Genomic DNA, 12,364 nt, shown 5'->3' on the forward strand with positions numbered 1-12,364 from the left:
GTAGCAACCTGCAGATGAAAAGTGGACTTTTGTCATTTTAGTCATCCTGCTGGTGTTTATAAATTTGCCAGAGAGTAAGACACTGGACCTCACCCTCATGAAAGAACGCTGACAAGTGAGCATTTTGTTGCCAAGACTGATTTGGAGATAAGAGGTGCTACGAAATGTTGTTATTGTGCCAGCCACGGTACTACCACACGAGCACTGCTCAGTCATCATGCACCTTGAAGATAATCCTTTCTCTGTTGGTAAACACCTTAATCAGTCTCCGAAGAGACTGTCAAAACTTGCCGATGCTGACTATATTTCAAGTCATCATGGCGGGGTATTGGGAAAAGTTTTCAATTAGCAATAATCACGCCTCAGTTGAACCTCATTGGCTATGATACTGCCACTGCGCAAAGTTAGCCAAGCTAATGCCAGCAAATATCCCCTCTTTCTTGGATAAAGGAATCACCTTAAGGAGAGACAAACGCAGTTTACAGTGTTCCGCTGAGGATCATGGGATGCCATATGCTAATTAGACAGCCACTAAACAAGCATTGTTAATAAGCGGCTAAAGAGTCTTAGCATTTGAAAAGGCGGCAAAGAGGGCAAAACAAAGCCTGCCAGGGATGCCAGCATAGTGTTTTGTGGAGCAGGCTGCCAATTGGGCCAGTCCCGCACTTGTAAAATACATGAAAAATACAATTTGAAAAATGGAGTAATGAGTCTACGTCACTGCCATGTGTGCTGATAATTGGGCCTGTGATTATTGTGCCTGGAAGTACTGGTAAGCTGCGCTGGCTAGAGGTGCTTGGGAGTTGGCCAAAGTCTTGGTGGTTGCAGGTTACTGGAGGAGAGAGATGGTATGTGAGCTGTTAATTTTCTGATGCTCATGGTAAACATGAAGCTCCTTCCATTGCTGCTTTGAGGGTAGATGTGCAGGCTGGAGAAGGGATCCGGCGAATTACTCTAATGCTGGGAATACACGACGACATTTTTCAGTCGATTACTATCCGATCTTATTTCCGATCGACTTTCCGATTCTTATCTTTTCTGATCAATTTCCATTCATTTCTATGAGAAAAAGGATCGATAATAAGATCGGACATGTTGGAAATTATCTATGGAACCATCTATCTGCTGAAAAAACGTATGGTGTATTCCCAGCATAATGTTGACGGTTTGATGCCTCTTTTATGCATGGAATAATCCATGTTTAATATCACAGCAGAAAAAGTTGAAGAGAAATAGATTCAAGACGCAGGGAGGCTGTGAGAGTTCGGGGGATGCACAGAAAGCAGCTGATGTTTCGGTTATGGCTTACTGCAAGCAAAGCACGCAAGAGGCAGCAGTTGCAGAGGGAACTCAGGTAGCGGAAGTGATGGCCAATGAGCATGGGGTAAAGGAAAGGCATCGCCTGAACAGGGACTTGAACCCTGGACCCTCAGATTAAAAGTCTGATGCTCTACCGACTGAGCTATCCAGGCCCTGGAAGGTGGGCTTCACCAGCAGCTCAAAAGTCAGTTATTCCAAGCAGGATGGACGGAAGGTCTAGTACATGCCCTGAGCTGGCTATAGCCTGCGACCTCTACATTTTCTAGGTCAGATCTCTGAAAGAATAAAACTGTACTTGATTTGGAAGGTGGCATTAGAAAGGTAGCCACCAATCAGCGAAGGCATGGAAAGCGGCCGACATCGGTGTTTTGGCCTGGTGCAAGCGGAGCACGCAAGAGGCTGCAGTTGAGGAAGATAGGGAGAGGACACGAAGCATAACCAAAGGCAGAGCGCATCGCCTGAACAGGGACTTGAACCCTGGACCCTCAGATTAAAAGTCTGATGCGCTACCGACTGAGCTATCCAGGCTCTGAAAAGGTGCTATCACCAGCAGCTCAAAGTTTAGCTACAGTATTGCAAGGCTGGGCGCAAGTTAAGGTCTAGTGCAAGTCATGAGCAGTCTATAGCACCTAGATAGCCGGGAAACAGCAGAATGCGCTGTTGTTTCCTTCAACCATCAGGTTCTTCACCTTGGCTGATTGTTGACACTTTTAAAACAATGGTACACCAGCCAGAAGAAGCTATAGGCCGGCGAAACCTAAATGTCAGCGGTGCTCTGTTTCTGAGCACCCCAACAACGCTTGCAGAAAGAGCTAGCGAGAGGCCACGGGATCGTATCTAGCGCAAATAAATGGAGCTTGTGACCTCCAAATTTTTCAGGCCAGACCTCTGAGAAACAACACTGTTCTCTCTCTTAGGAATGTGGCATTAGAAAAGTAGCAACCTGCAGATGAAAAGTGGACTTTTGTCATTTTAGTCATCCTGCTGGTGTTTATAAATTTGCCAGAGAGTAAGACACTGGACCTCACCCTCATGAAAGAACGCTGACAAGTGAGCATTTTGTTGCCAAGACTGATTTGGAGATAAGAGGTGCTACGAAATGTTGTTATTGTGCCAGCCACGGTACTACCACACGAGCACTGCTCAGTCATCATGCACCTTGAAGATAATCCTTTCTCTGTTGGTAAACACCTTAGTCAGTCTCCAAAGAGACTGTCAAAACTTGCCGATGCTGACTATATTTCAAGTCATCATGGCGGGGTATTGGGAAAAGTTTTCAATTAGCAATAATCACACCTCGGTTGAACCTCATTGTCTATGATACTGCCACTGCGCAAAGTTAGCCAAGCCAATGCCAGCAAATATCCCCTCTTTCTTGGATAAAGGAATCACCTTAAGGAGAGACAAACGCAGTTTACAGTGTTACGCTGAGGATCATGGGATGCCATATGCTAATTAGACAGCCACTAAACAAGCATTGTTAATAAGCGGCTAAAGAGTCTTAGCATTTGAAAAGGCGGCAAAGAGGGCAAAACAAAGCCTGCCAGGGATGCCAGCATAGTGTTTTGTGGAGAAGGGTGCCAATTGGGCCAGTCCCGCACTTGTAAAATACATGAAAAATACAATTTGAAAAATGGAGTAATGAGTCTACGTCACTGCCATGTGTGCTGATAATTGGGCCTGTGATTATTGTGCCTGGAAGTACTGGTAAGCTGCGCTGGCTAGAGGTGCTTGGGAGTTGGCCAAAGTCTTGGTGGTTGCAGGTTACTGGAGGAGAGAGATGGTATGTGAGCTGTTAATTTTCTGATGCTCATGGTAAACATGAAGCTCCTTCCATTGCTGCTTTGAGGGTAGATGTGCAGGCTGGAGAAGGGATCCGGCGAATTACTCTAATGCTGGGAATACACGACGACATTTTTCAGTCGATTACTATCCGATCTTATTTCCGATCGACTTTCCGATTCTTATCTTTTCTGATCAATTTCCATTCATTTCTATGAGAAATCGATGAGAAAAAGGATCGATAATAAGATCGGACATGTTGGAAATTATCTATGGAACCATCTATCTGCTGAAAAAACTTATGGTGTATTCCCAGCATAATGTTGACGGTTTGATGCCTCTTTTATGCATGGAATAATCCATGTTTAATATCACAGCAGAAAAAGGTGAAGAGAAATAGATTCAAGACGCAGGGAGGCTGTGAGAGTTCGGGGGATGCACAGAAAGCGGCTGATGTTTCGGTTATGGCTTACTGCAAGCAAAGCACGCAAGAGGCAGCAGTTGCAGAGGGAACTCAGGTAGCGGAAGTGATGGCCAATGAGCATGGGGTAAAGGAAAGGCATCGCCTGAACAGGAACTTGAACCCTGGACCCTCAGATTAAAAGTCTGATGCTCTACCGACTGAGCTATCCAGGCCCTAAAAGGTGAGCTTCACCAGCAGCTCAAAAGTCAGTTATTCCAAGCAGGATGGACGGAAGGTCTAGTACATGCCCTGAGCTGGCTATAGCCTGTGACCTCTACATTTTCTAGGTCAGATCTCTGAAAGAATAAAACTGTACTTGATTTGGAAGGTGGCATTAGAAAGGTAGCCACCAATCAGCGAAGGCATGGAAAGCGGCCGACATCGGTGTTTTGGCCTGGTGCAAGCGGAGCACGCAAGAGGCTGCAGTTGAGGAAGATAGGGAGAGGACACGAAGCATAACGAAAGGCAGAGAGCATCGCCTGAACAGGGACTTGAACCCTGGACCCTCAGATTAAAAGTCTGATGCTCTACCGACTGAGCTATCAAGGCTCTGAAAAGGTGCGATCACCAGCAGCTCAAAGTTTAGCTACAGTATTTCCAGGCTGGGCGCAAGTTAAGGTCTAGTGCAAGTCATGAGCAGTCTATAGCACCTAGATAGCCGGGAAACAGCAGAATGCGCTGTTGTTTCCTTCAACCATCAGGTTCTTCACCTTGGCTGATTGTTGACACTTTTAAAACAATGGTACACCAGCCAGAAGAAGCTATAGGCCGGCGAAACCTAAATGTCAGCGGTGCTCTGTTTCTGAGCACCCCAACAACGCTTGCAGAAAGAGCTAGCGAGAGGCCACGGGATCGTATCTAGCGCAAATAAATGGAGCTTGTGACCTCCAAATTTTTCAGGCCAGACCTCTGAGAAACAACACTGTTCTCTCTCTTAGGAATGTGGCATTAGAAAAGTAGCAACCTGCAGATGAAAAGTGGACTTTTGTCATTTTAGTCATCCTGCTGGTGTTTATAAATTTGCCAGAGAGTAAGACACTGGACCTCACCCTCATGAAAGAACGCTGACAAGTGAGCATTTTGTGGCCAAGACTGATTTGGAGATAACAGGTGCTACGAAATGTTGTTATTGTGCCAGCCACGGTTCTACCACACGAGCACTGCTCAGTCATCATGCACCTTGAAGATAATCTTTTCTCTGTTGGTAAACACCTTAGTCAGTCTCCGAAGAGACTGTCAAAAATTGCCGATGCTGACTATATTTCAAGTCATCATGGCGGGGTATTGGGAAAAGTTTTCAATTAGCAATAATCACGCCTCGGTTGAACCTCATTGGCTATGATACTGCCACTGCGCAAAGTTAGCCAAGCTAATGCCAGCAAATATCCCCTCTTTCTTGGATAAAGGAATCACCTTAAGGAGAGACAAACGCAGTTTACAGTGTTCCGCTGAGGATCATGGGATGCCATATGCTAATTAGACAGCCACTAAACAAGCATTGTTAATAAGCGGCTAAAGAGTCTTAGCATTTGAAAAGGCGGCAAAGAGGGCAAAACAAAGCCTGCCAGGGATGCCAGCATAGTGTTTTGTGGAGCAGGCTGCCAAGTGGGCCAGTCCCGCACTTGTAAAATACATGAAAAATACAATTTGAAAAATGGAGTAATGAGTCTACGTCACTGTCTGCCATGTGTGCTGATAATTGGGCCTGTGATTATTGTGCCTGGAAGTACTGGTAAGCTGCGCTGGCTAGAGGTGCTTGGGAGTTGGCCAAAGTCTTGGTGGTTGCAGGTTACTGGAGGAGAGAGATGGTACGTGAGCTGTTAATTTTCTGATGCTCATGGTAAGCATGAAGCTCCTTCCATTGCTGCTTTGAGGGTAGATGTGCAGGCTGGAGAAGGGATCCGGCGAATTACTCTAATGCTGGGAATACACGACGACATTTTTCAGTCGATTACTATCCGATCTTATTTCCGATCGACTTTCCGATTCTTATCTTTTCTGATCAATTTCCATTCATTTCTATGAGAAATCGATGAGAAAAAGGATCGATAATAAGATCGGACATGTTGGAAATTATCTATGGAACCATCTATCTGCTGAAAAAACGTATGGTGTATTCCCAGCATAATGTTGACGGTTTGATGCCTCTTTTATGCATGGAATAATCCATGTTTAATATCACAGCAGAAAAAGTTGAAGAGAAATAGATTCAAGACGCAGGGAGGCTGTGAGAGTTCGGGGGATGCACAGAAAGCGGCTGATGTTTCGGTTATGGCTTACTGCAAGCAAAGCACGCAAGAGGCAGCAGTTGCAGAGGGAACTCAGGTAGCGGAAGTGATGGCCAATGAGCATGGGGTAAAGGAAAGGCATCGCCTGAACAGGGACTTGAACCCTGGACCCTCAGATTAAAAGTCTGATGCTCTACCGACTAAGCTATCCAGGCCCTGGAAGGTGAGCTTCACCAGCAGCTCAAAAGTCAGTTATTCCAAGCAGGATGGACGGAAGGTCTAGTACATGCCCTGAGCTGGCTATAGCCTGCGACCTCTACATTTTCTAGGTCAGATCTCTGAAAGAATAAAACTGTACTTGATTTGGAAGGTGGCATTAGAAAGGTAGCCACCAATCAGCGAAGGCATGGAAAGCGGCCGACATCGGTGTTTTGGCCTGGTGCAAGCGGAGCACGCAAGAGGCTGCAGTTGAGGAAGATAGGGAGAGGACACGAAGCATAACGAAAGGCAGAGAGCATCGCCTGAACAGGGACTTGAACCCTGGACCCTCAGATTAAAAGTCTGATGCTCTACCAACTGAGCTATCCAGGCTCTGAAAAGGTGCGATCACCAGCAGCTCAAAGTTTAGCTACAGTATTTCCAGGCTGGGCGCAAGTTAAGGTCTAGTGCAAGTCATGAGCAGTCTATAGCACCTAGATAGCCGGGAAACAGCAGAATGCGCTGTTGTTTCCTTCAACCATCAGGTTCTTCACCTTGGCTGATTGTTGACACTTTTAAAACAATGGTACACCAGCCAGAAGAAGCTATAGGCCGGCGAAACCTAAATGTCAGCGGTGCTCTGTTTCTGAGCACCCCAACAACGCTTGCAGAAAGAGCTAGCGAGAGGCCACGGGATCGTATCTAGCGCAAATAAATGGAGCTTGTGACCTCCAAATTTTTCAGGCCAGACCTCTGAGAAACAACACTGTTCTCTCTCTTAGGAATGTAGCATTAGAAAAGTAGCAACCTGCAGATGAAAAGTGGACTTTTGTCATTTTAGTCATCCTGCTGGTGTTTATAAATTTGCCAGAGAGTAAGACACTGGACCTCACCCTCATGAAAGAACGCTGACAAGTGAGCATTTTGTGGCCAAGACTGATTTGGAGATAAGAGGTGCTACGAAATGTTGTTATTGTGCCAGCCACGGTACTACCACACGAGCACTGCTCAGTCATCATGCACCTTGAAGATAATCCTTTCTCTGTTGGTAAACACCTTAGTCAGTCTCCGAAGAGACTGTCAAAAATTGCCGATGCTGACTATATTTCAAGTCATCATGGCGGGGTATTGGGAAAAGTTTTCAATTAGCAATAATCACGCCTCGGTTGAACCTCATTGGCTATGATACTGCCACTGCGCAAAGTTAGCCAAGCTAATGCCAGCAAATATCCCCTCTTTCTTGGATAAAGGAATCACCTTAAGGAGAGACAAACGCAGTTTACAGTGTTCCGCTGAGGATCATGGGATGCCATATGCTAATTAGACAGCCACTAAACAAGCATTGTTAATAAGCGGCTAAAGAGTCTTAGCATTTGAAAAGGCGGCAAAGAGGGCAAAACAAAGCCTGCCAGGGATGCCAGCATAGTGTTTTGTGGAGCAGGCTGCCAAGTGGGCCAGTCCCGCACTTGTAAAATACATGAAAAATACAATTTGAAAAATGGAGTAATGAGTCTATGTCACTGCCATGTGTGCTGATAATTGGGCCTGTGATTATTGTGCCTGGAAGTCCTGGTAAGCTGCGCTGGCTAGAGGTGCTTGGGAGTTGGCCAAAGTCTTGGTGGTTGCAGGTTACTGGAGGAGAGAGATGGTACGTGAGCTGTTAATTTTCTGATGCTCATGGTAAGCATGAAGCTCCTTCCATTGCTGCTTTGAGGGTAGATGTGCAGGCTGGAGAAGGGATCCGGCGAATTACTCTAATGCTGGGAATACACGACGACATTTTTCAGTCGATTACTATCCGATCTTATTTCCGATCGACTTTCCGATTCTTATCTTTTCTGATCAATTTCCATTCATTTCTATGAGAAATCGATGAGAAAAAGGATCGATAATAAGATCGGACATGTTGGAAATTATCTATGGAACCATCTATCTGCTGAAAAAACTTATGGTGTATTCCCAGCATAATGTTGACGGTTTGATGCCTCTTTTATGCATGGAATAATCCATGTTTAATATCACAGCAGAAAAAGTTGAAGAGAAATAGATTCAAGACGCAGGGAGGCTGTGAGAGTTCGGGGGATGCACAGAAAGCTGCTGATGTTTCGGTTATGGCTTACTGCAAGCAAAGCACGCAAGAGGCAGCAGTTGCAGAGGGAACTCAGGTAGCGGAAGTGATGGCCAATGAGCATGGGGTAAAGGAAAGGCATCGCCTGAACAGGGACTTGAACCCTGGACCCTCAGATTAAAAGTCTGATGCTCTACCGACTGAGCTATCCAGGCCCTGGAAGGTGAGCTTCACCAGCAGCTCAAAAGTCAGTTATTCCAAGCAGGATGGACGGAAGGTCTAGTACATGCCCTGAGCTGGCTATAGCCGGCGACCTCTACATTTTCTAGGTCAGATCTCTGAAAGAATAAAACTGTACTTGATTTGGAAGGTGGCATTAGAAAGGTAGCCACCAATCAGCGAAGGCATGGAAAGCGGCCGACATCGGTGTTTTGGCCTGGTGCAAGCGGAGCACGCAAGAGGCTGCAGTTGAGGAAGATAGGGAGAGGACACGAAGCATAACGAAAGGCAGAGAGCATCGCCTGAACAGGGACTTGAACCCTGGACCCTCAGATTAAAAGTCTGATGCTCTACCGACTGAGCTATCCAGGCTCTGAAAAGGTGCGATCACCAGCAGCTCAAAGTTTAGCTACAGTATTTCCAGGCTGGGCGCAAGTTAAGGTCTAGTGCAAGTCATGAGCAGTCTATAGCACCTAGATAGCCGGGAAACAGCAGAATGCGCTGTTGTTTCCTTCAACCATCAGGTTCTTCACCTTGGCTGATTGTTGACACTTTTAAAACAATGGTACACCAGCCAGAAGAAGCTATAGGCCGGCGAAACCTAAATGTCAGCGGTGCTCTGTTTCTGAGCACCCCAACAACGCTTGCAGAAAGAGCTAGCGAGAGGCCACGGGATCGTATCTAGCGCAAATAAATGGAGCTTGTGACCTCCAAATTTTTCAGGCCAGACCTCTGAGAAACAACACTGTTCTCTCTCTTAGGAATGTGGCATTAGAAAAGTAGCAACCTGCAGATGAAAAGTGGACTTTTGTCATTTTAGTCATCCTGCTGGTGTTTATAAATTTGCCAGAGAGTAAGACACTGGACCTCACCCTCATGAAAGAATGCTGACAAGTGAGCATTTTGTGGCCAAGACTGATTTGGAGATAAGAGGTGCTACGAAATGTTGTTATTGTGCCAGCCACGGTACTACCACACGAGCACTGCTCAGTCATCATGCACCTTGAAGATAATCCTTTCTCTGTTGGTAAACACCTTAGTCAGTCTCTGAAGAGACTGTCAAAAATTGCCGATGCTGACTATATTTCAAGTCATCATGGCGGGGTATTGGGAAAAGTTTTCAATTAGCAATAATCACGCCTCGGTTGAACCTCATTGGCTATGATACTGCCACTACGCAAAGTTAGCCAAGCTAATGCCAGCAAATATCCCCTCTTTCTTGGATAAAGGAATCACCTTAAGGAGAGACAAACGCAGTTTACAGTGTTCCGCTGAGGATCATGGGATGCCACATGCTAATTAGACAGCCACTAAACAAGCATTGTTAATAAGCGGCTAAAGAGTCTTAGCATTTGAAAAGGCGGCAAAGAGGGCAAAACAAAGCCTGCCAGGGATGCCAGCATAGTGTTTTGTGGAGCAGGCTGCCAAGTGGGCCAGTCCCGCACTTGTAAAATACATGAAAAATACAATTTGAAAAATGGAGTAATGAGTCTACGTCACTGCCATGTGTGCTGATAATTGGGCCTGTGATTATTGTGCCTGGAAGTACTGGTAAGCTGCGCTGGCTAGAGGTGCTTGGGAGTTGGCCAAAGTCTTGGTGGTTGCAGGTTACTGGAGGAGAGAGATGGTACGTGAGCTGTTAATTTTCTGATGCTCATGGTAAGCATGAAGCTCCTTCCATTGCTGCTTTGAGGGTAGATGTGCAGGCTGGAGAAGGGATCCGGCGAATTACTCTAATGCTGGGAATACACGACGACATTTTTCAGTCGATTACTATCCGATCTTATTTCCGATCGACTTTCCGATTCTTATCTTTTCTGATCAATTTCCATTCATTTCTATGAGAAATCGATGAGAAAAAGGATCGATAATAAGATCGGACATGTTGGAAATTATCTATGGAACCATCTATCTGCTGAAAAAACTTATGGTGTATTCCCAGCATAATGTTGACGGTTTGATGCCTCTTTTATGCATGGAATAATCCATGTTTAATATCACAGCAGAAAAAGTTGAAGAGAAATAGATTCAAGACGCAGGGAGGCTGTGAGAGTTCGGGGGATGCACAGAAAGCGGCTGATGTTTCGGTTATGGCTTACTGCAAGCAAAGCACGCAAGAGGCAGCAGTTGCAGAGGGAACTCAGGTAGCGGAAGTGATGGCCAATGAGCATGGGGTAAAGGAAAGGCATCGCCTGAACAGGGACTTGAACCCTGGACCCTCAGATTAAAAGTCTGATGCTCTACCGACTGAGCTATCCAGGCCCTGGAAGGTGAGCTTCACCAGCAGCTCAAAAGTCAGTTATTCCAAGCAGGATGGACGGAAGGTCTAGTACATGCCCTGAGCTGGCTATAGCCGGCGACCTCTACATTTTCTAGGTCAGATCTCTGAAAGAATAAAACTGTACTTGATTTGGAAGGTGGCATTAGAAAGGTAGCCACCAATCAGCGAAGGCATGGAAAGCGGCCGACATCGGTGTTTTGGCCTGGTGCAAGCGGAGCACGCAAGAGGCTGCAGTTGAGGAAGATAGGGAGAGGACACGAAGCATAACGAAAGGCAGAGAGCATCGCCTGAACAGGGACTTGAACCCTGGACCCTCAGATTAAAAGTCTGATGCTCTACCGACTGAGCTATCCAGGCTCTGAAAAGGTGCAATCACCAGCAGCTCAAAGTTTAGCTACAGTATTTCCAGGCTGGGCGCAAGTTAAGGTCTAGTGCAAGTCATGAGCAGTCTATAGCACCTAGATAGCCGGGAAACAGCAGAATGCGCTGTTGTTTCCTTCAACCATCAGGTTCTTCACCTTGGCTGATTGTTGACACTTTTAAAACAATGGTACACCAGCCAGAAGAAGCTATAGGCCGGCGAAACCTAAATGTCAGCGGTGCTCTGTTTCTGAGCACCCCAACAACGCTTGCAGAAAGAGCTAGCGAGAGGCCACGGGATCGTATCTAGCGCAAATAAATGGAGCTTGTGACCTCCAAATTTTTCAGGCCAGACCTCTGAGAAACAACACTGTTCTCTCTCTTAGGAATGTGGCATTAGAAAAGTAGCAACCTGCAGATGAAAAGTGGACTTTTGTCATTTTAGTCATCCTGCTGGTGTTTATAAATTTGCCAGAGAGTAAGACACTGGACCTCACCCTCATGAAAGAACGCTGACAAGTGAGCATTTTGTGGCCAAGACTGATTTGGAGATAAGAGGTGCTACGAAATGTTGTTATTGTGCCAGCCACGGTACTACCACACGAGCACTGCTCAGTCATCATGCACCTTGAAGATAATCCTTTCTCTGTTGGTAAACACCTTAGTCAGTCTCTGAAGAGACTGTCAAAAATTGCCGATGCTGACTATATTTCAAGTCATCATGGCGGGGTATTGGTAAAAGTTTTCAATTAGCAATAATCACGCCTCGGTTGAACCTCATTGGCTATGATACTGCCACTGCGCAAAGTTAGCCAAGCTAATGCCAGCAAATATCCCCTCTTTCTTGGATAAAGGAATCACCTTAAGGAGAGACAAACGCAGTTTACAGTGTTCCGCTGAGGATCATGGGATGCCATATGCTAATTAGACAGCCACTAAACAAGCATTGTTAATAAGCGGCTAAAGAGTCTTAGCATTTGAAAAGGCGGCAAAGAGGGCAAAACAAAGCCTGCCAGGGATGCCAGCATAGTGTTTTGTGGAGCAGGCTGCCAAGTGGGCCAGTCCCGCACTTGTAAAATACATGAAAAATACAATTTGAAAAATGGAGTAATGAGTCTACGTCACTGCCATGTGTGCTGATAATTGGGCCTGTGATTATTGTGCCTGGAAGTACTGGTAAGCTGCGCTGGCTAGAGGTGCTTGGGAGTTGGCCAAAGTCTTGGTGGTTGCAGGTTACTGGAGGAGAGAGATGGTACGTGAGCTGTTAATTTTCTGATGCTCATGGTAAGCATGAAGCTCCTTCCATTGCTGCTTTGAGGGTAGATGTGCAGGCTGGAGAAGGGATCCGGCGAATTACTCTAATGCTGGGAATACACGACGACATTTTTCAGTCGATTACTATCCGATCTTATTTCCGATCGACTTTCCGATTCTTATCTTTTCTG

General features: G+C 45.9%; 16 non-coding genes across 16 annotated transcripts; all 16 read right to left on the reverse strand.

Moving 5' to 3' along the window:
• Positions 1–265: 265 nt before the first annotated feature.
• On the reverse strand, positions 266–406 carry LOC137564787 (U4 spliceosomal RNA). Its single transcript, XR_011030859.1, has one exon. It is a non-coding gene; the product is annotated as a U4 spliceosomal RNA (small nuclear RNA).
• Positions 407–1,399: 993 nt separating this feature from the next.
• On the reverse strand, positions 1,400–1,472 carry TRNAK-UUU (transfer RNA lysine (anticodon UUU)). The gene has a single exon. It is a non-coding gene; the product is annotated as a tRNA-Lys (tRNA).
• A 303-nt stretch (positions 1,473–1,775) lies between these two features.
• TRNAK-UUU (transfer RNA lysine (anticodon UUU)) lies at positions 1,776–1,848 on the reverse strand. The gene has a single exon. It is a non-coding gene; the product is annotated as a tRNA-Lys (tRNA).
• Positions 1,849–2,520: 672 nt separating this feature from the next.
• On the reverse strand, positions 2,521–2,661 carry LOC137564832 (U4 spliceosomal RNA). The gene has a single exon (XR_011030902.1). It is a non-coding gene; the product is annotated as a U4 spliceosomal RNA (small nuclear RNA).
• Positions 2,662–3,665: 1,004 nt separating this feature from the next.
• TRNAK-UUU (transfer RNA lysine (anticodon UUU)) lies at positions 3,666–3,738 on the reverse strand. Its single transcript has one exon. It is a non-coding gene; the product is annotated as a tRNA-Lys (tRNA).
• Positions 3,739–4,041: 303 nt separating this feature from the next.
• Positions 4,042–4,114, reverse strand: TRNAK-UUU (transfer RNA lysine (anticodon UUU)). Its single transcript has one exon. It is a non-coding gene; the product is annotated as a tRNA-Lys (tRNA).
• A 672-nt stretch (positions 4,115–4,786) lies between these two features.
• LOC137564621 (U4 spliceosomal RNA) lies at positions 4,787–4,927 on the reverse strand. The gene has a single exon (XR_011030712.1). It is a non-coding gene; the product is annotated as a U4 spliceosomal RNA (small nuclear RNA).
• A 1,008-nt stretch (positions 4,928–5,935) lies between these two features.
• Positions 5,936–6,008, reverse strand: TRNAK-UUU (transfer RNA lysine (anticodon UUU)). Its single transcript has one exon. It is a non-coding gene; the product is annotated as a tRNA-Lys (tRNA).
• A 303-nt stretch (positions 6,009–6,311) lies between these two features.
• Positions 6,312–6,384, reverse strand: TRNAK-UUU (transfer RNA lysine (anticodon UUU)). Its single transcript has one exon. It is a non-coding gene; the product is annotated as a tRNA-Lys (tRNA).
• Positions 6,385–7,056: 672 nt separating this feature from the next.
• LOC137564622 (U4 spliceosomal RNA) lies at positions 7,057–7,197 on the reverse strand. The gene has a single exon (XR_011030713.1). It is a non-coding gene; the product is annotated as a U4 spliceosomal RNA (small nuclear RNA).
• A 1,004-nt stretch (positions 7,198–8,201) lies between these two features.
• TRNAK-UUU (transfer RNA lysine (anticodon UUU)) lies at positions 8,202–8,274 on the reverse strand. The gene has a single exon. It is a non-coding gene; the product is annotated as a tRNA-Lys (tRNA).
• A 303-nt stretch (positions 8,275–8,577) lies between these two features.
• TRNAK-UUU (transfer RNA lysine (anticodon UUU)) lies at positions 8,578–8,650 on the reverse strand. The gene has a single exon. It is a non-coding gene; the product is annotated as a tRNA-Lys (tRNA).
• Positions 8,651–9,322: 672 nt separating this feature from the next.
• Positions 9,323–9,463, reverse strand: LOC137564677 (U4 spliceosomal RNA). Its single transcript, XR_011030763.1, has one exon. It is a non-coding gene; the product is annotated as a U4 spliceosomal RNA (small nuclear RNA).
• Positions 9,464–10,467: 1,004 nt separating this feature from the next.
• Positions 10,468–10,540, reverse strand: TRNAK-UUU (transfer RNA lysine (anticodon UUU)). The gene has a single exon. It is a non-coding gene; the product is annotated as a tRNA-Lys (tRNA).
• Positions 10,541–10,843: 303 nt separating this feature from the next.
• On the reverse strand, positions 10,844–10,916 carry TRNAK-UUU (transfer RNA lysine (anticodon UUU)). The gene has a single exon. It is a non-coding gene; the product is annotated as a tRNA-Lys (tRNA).
• A 672-nt stretch (positions 10,917–11,588) lies between these two features.
• On the reverse strand, positions 11,589–11,729 carry LOC137564657 (U4 spliceosomal RNA). Its single transcript, XR_011030745.1, has one exon. It is a non-coding gene; the product is annotated as a U4 spliceosomal RNA (small nuclear RNA).
• Positions 11,730–12,364: the final 635 nt, after the last annotated feature.

Source organism: Hyperolius riggenbachi, chromosome 3, assembly GCF_040937935.1.
Source record: "Hyperolius riggenbachi isolate aHypRig1 chromosome 3, aHypRig1.pri, whole genome shotgun sequence".
NCBI classification, from domain to species: domain Eukaryota; kingdom Metazoa; phylum Chordata; class Amphibia; order Anura; family Hyperoliidae; genus Hyperolius; species Hyperolius riggenbachi.